Source organism: Pinus tabuliformis, chromosome 3_2 (genome assembly GCF_031772625.1).
Source record: "Pinus tabuliformis cultivar Carrire ecotype Pingquan chromosome 3_2, CPIR1, whole genome shotgun sequence".
Taxonomy (NCBI): Eukaryota; Viridiplantae; Streptophyta; class Pinopsida; order Pinales; family Pinaceae; genus Pinus; species Pinus tabuliformis.
In genome coordinates this window covers 1,184,424,941-1,184,429,911 of record NC_142302.1, presented here as the reverse complement: position 1 = coordinate 1,184,429,911, position 4,971 = coordinate 1,184,424,941, and positions in this window count along the sequence as shown.

Genomic DNA, 4,971 nt, shown 5'->3' with positions numbered 1-4,971 from the left:
GCTTGTTGCGTGCAAAATTCCTCTTAAAAACAAATGAATTGGACACAAGGAATTGTCCCACAAGGAGCAGTTCTTACAATAAAACCGATACCATGGTTCTTGTAATAAAAATGCAGCGAATAAAAGACTAAGCGAATAAAGACTGAGCGAAGAATAAGACTGAGGTAAAAATTGAGCGATACCACAGTTTTCAAGCAGTCACCATTACAAAAATGCAGTCGCATTTTCACCAAAAACGCAGTCTTCATATAACACAGTCTTCATGTCAGAAATCAAAAGAATCAGAGCAGGAGGCCTATTGTCCAGAGCAAACAAAAAACATGTCAATCAGTATGGCCTTGTCGGCCGCATCTTTATACCCACTGGGGACATCAATGAGATTGATGCCGGTATTCTGGCAGCCCCGTCTGATTTCCTTGGCCAGACAGCTGTAATCTCCGTATGCAGAGAAGGTAGTGATGCCTCCCTTCACTCCGCCATTCCGTTCTTCTCAGACCTCAATACAACGTAGTTATTTTCCAAAAAACCGCAGTCACCATGTATAGACTACTTGATATTAGTTTTGTTTGAATGGAATGGGATAGACTTTTACCATAGTTGTGACAGCAGAAACGCATCAACGCATAGGTAACGGAGCTTACATTCAACAGCGCATTCCATGCTCACCGCACAATATTCTGTCATGCTAGAGGCGCTCAAGACATCGCCAGAAGCATGCAGTCTCAGGACATCGCCAGAAGCACACAGTCTCAGGACAGAGGGCGCTCAGTGTCAGGGAATCGCTCAGGATGATGCAGCGCTCAGCAGGAGTTACACTATTTTGGGACATGTGCTCTGATACCATGTCAGGCCAGGTTAACTCCAGAAATTAATGAGCGCAAGAGAGAATTGATGATTTTATTGATTAGCCAACTATTATTTATACATACATAAAACGGATCAGTTCATCTTCTAGATGACTGTCCAGCTTCACCCATTCGTTTCGGATTAGGTGTCAACAGTGGACTAAGAAACAAACAAGAAGATGAGGTTAGTAAAGAAATGGAGCAGTTGAAGAAAGAAAATAAAAAATTACAGAGAAGGGTCTCACAACTCAAAAGATGGCTGTGAAATAGTAAAATCCAGAGGCAGTCTTAGAAAAGGAAAGAAAGGAAGAAGGAAGTTAAAGAAATTGGGACCCAAACTGAGAGTGGAAATCTTGTTGTTTCTTCTACTGTAGGGACTCAGACTGAGCCAGAAATTCCTACTATTGAAGTGAGAACTCAGAAAGAGATGCCAACTTCTACTACAAGAGGAATACATATTGAACTTGTCCCTCTGTATACTCCTCTGATTATGGAAGCCACAATCCAAGTATTGAATAGGAAAATGGAAGAACAACGAGAAACCATAACACGATATTAGAGGGAGGTAGTTCCCTAGAAAAAACATTACAAGTTATTCCAAAAATTTAAGCCATTAACAATCACAAAAGATGAAACATATGCCAAATTGCGAGCAACAAAGGGGGAGATTAAAACTCTCAAAAGACAGCTTGAAAAGGTTATAGAACAAATAAAAGAGGTTTGTTCTTTATACTCAGATGTCTTGGCGTGCAGGTCCCCAGCTAGGAGCTACACTTTATGTTTGTTGGAGCGATACTTATTGCTCAAGGTCAAGGCTATCCAGTCTAGGAAATATTATGAATTGAGTAATGTTTAAGACCTTATTGAGTCCTTTCACAAACAAGATGATAACACATGGTATTTCCTTTGTGAGCTATACATGCATAATTTATTTTTGGAAGATCAAGGAGATGAGAACCCTACCCGTTTTGTAGGGGATGTACAATTTCAATTTTTCATATCCTTTTCTAAAAATTAGATTAAATGGACAAAAGATTATAATGTGTTCCAAAGATGAGAACTTGGCCTTGACCTCTAGGTCAGAGGGGAACCACAAAGTCCTTTATGCATGCTCATCTGCCACAAAATATTCATGGAGCATATTGGAGTTGTCAAAGATTTAGCACCCATTCATAAATATGTATTGAAGTCAAGGTTAGAATATCTATTGGACATTAAGTCTGAGGCTTTGCAGGGAGCCAAACAGAGGTGGAAGGCCTCAACATTGGAAATCAAAAATAGGGAGCCCTTCAATCATCGAAATTTTTAAGCTTCAATGGATAGGGTAGAGGATTATGCCCACATGGTATTAGAAGAGGGCCCTAATTAGATATGATGTAGATATAGGTAACCAATAATATGGTGCCCTCAAAATTATTATAAGGTCGAGTATGAATTAACTTAAGCAGTTTAGTATGTCTCCCTCCAGGAAGTCCGAAGTAGAAATGGTTTCCAACATTGTGGAGAGGATTCTCACCAAACTTACTCTTTAACTGATCTCCACGTTAATCATTTTTTTTTGCATGAGGTCATGCAAACAGGTAAGCAAGGGGGAGATGTTGGGCTCTAGAATTGACACATTTTATTACTATGTTTCCTTATCATTTTATTAGTTTTCTAAGTTTTTTAATGTATGTAATATGGCAATTTGTGTGTTGTGAGCTTTAGAAAGAAGCTAATAAAGTGTTTCATCATGTTATTCTCTAAACAAATTGATTTGACCATGAAAATATGAGATACACTTACAATTCAAAATGATAATTGATAGGGACATCGATAAGAAGATGGTTTTCCCTCTATAGTTGGACAAGAGTGAGTTACAGGAAGCTGCTCATGTTAGTTGTGACCTGGATAAGCAAATATAAATGATTATAATGGAAAGAGTAGCACTGTACGAGATTTTTACCATCTATTCTGGGGGAACCTAAGAGATTTTGTAACTCAAAATGAACATCTTGAGAATCTTTAGATTCTCAGGATCACTCTATTTTTAATTATGGACTTGGTTGTTATTATAAAAATGAGGAATAAAGCCTCGGTGAAAAAGACTTTTTTACTATTATTCTCATGCTTGTGCTCTGAAGTTTTACAGACATTGTAATAATGTTGTTGATTAATATAATGGAGACTTACATGGTTTAGCTTTAATTCTTGCATTGATTTCTCTCTAAGGTAGTCCGATTCCAATGATTGTGGGCCCAATCCTAGAGTGACTGTTGCCCTCTTTGTATCATTAAATTTACATTTCAACATTTTCTTTCTTGTTATGCAATTATTTGATTTCCTTCAAGAATCGATCATAAATTATTGAAGTTCTCATTACATAGATAGTTGCTACAACAATTTGAGTAAATATTATTAGGAATGATAGTTGATTTTTTGAAGCATTATTCATTCTATTCCTTCTTATGATTGATAAAGAATTGTTAAGAGTAAGGTGTGACATTTTCTTCAATAGATTTCGTTCTAATTCAAGTGTTTTGTTTCTTTCTTGTAGCTACAGTTTCCTAGGAAATGGCATGTGCTTAACATAATTGTTTTTAGAAGGTTTAATGTTTTGATTTTCTTGAATAAGCTTTTTGATTACTTTGAATTTATGATGTTGTGTGTAAAGTGTTCTTTTAAGAAATTCTAGTTATTTCTTGTGGTTTCATGCATTTAACTTTCAATAGGACTAGAGATACTGGGTTACATGAACATTATTCTTTTCACACACAGCGTGGACAACCTTGAAATAACTAGATGAGTTCTAGGTTGAAAATTTAATGTTTAAAGGTATGTTGGTCCTTTTAAAGAGCAGCTAAATAAAACAACATAATCCCAAAGGACTGTTAACAAAGGTATGTAAATCTGTTCAAAAACTGATATTTTTTCCTGGTCTTATGAAGATTTAAGGACATGCAATGAAGATATTATACATCCCAAGGTTCCATTAAAATAAAGCATAAATCATATAAATGGAAACTTAGACATATTAACCCTATGTTTCTCCCTTCAATAGAGAAGGATGTCAAGAAATTACTTCACGCTAAAATCATTGTTCGATTAAGATATTTAGATTGGATAGCTCATCTTGTATGAGTAAGGAAAAACAAGGGGGGAATTAGGCTGCGTGTAGACTTTTAAAAGTTAAATATCCTTGAAGGATAATTATCCCCTTCCCAATATGCATCATATTTTGCAGAAAATTGTGGGATACTCAACGATATCAATGATTGATTGCTTTTTTGGATATAATCAAAATGATGTTCATATAGATGACCAGAAGAAAAAAAAATTTATAACACCTTGGGGTACTTTTAGGTGCGCCAAGATGACATTTGGCCTAATGAATTCTGGTGCTACTTTCCAAAAGGTTTTGGATATAGATTTTGTTGAAGAGAAGGAAAAATTTGTGGTTATCTATGTTGATGACATAACAATATTTTCAAAATCTAATGATGAGCATCTAGCTCACTTACAACATACTTTTGAGAAGTGTACAATGTATGGGCTATCCTTGAATGCCAACAAGTCACACTTTACACTTAGGGAAGGAAAATTGTTGGGCCATATAGTATCAAAGGAGGGAGTTAAAATTGATCCTAATCATGTAGAGGCAATTAGTAACATTCCTTTACCAAGAAACATGAAGTAAATTCATATTTTTCTGGGAAAAATAAACTTTCTCAAAAAATTTATCCCAAATTATGCATAAATAATAAAGGAGATTATTGATATGCTAAAAAGGCATAAAGAGGTAAAATGGACCCCAACAACTAGAGAATATTTTTAAATAATTACAAAGGATTTTGGGGAGGATTTATTTTGGTTAATCCCAATTATGAGAAACATTTCTAGATTTTCTCTTTTGCATCACCAACTACTATTGCAGTTGTTTTGTTGGATAAAAACAAAGATAAAAAAGAGAAACATATGGCATTTTTCAGTCATGTGTTAACGGATGTAGAGATGAAATATAATATTATGGAGAAACAAGAATATTCTTTGGTCAAAGCCTTGAAGTAATTTAGGACATATATTCTGCAGTCAACAATCACAACTTATGTTCCTAATGCAACAGGCAAAGATTTTTTGACAGAAGGAG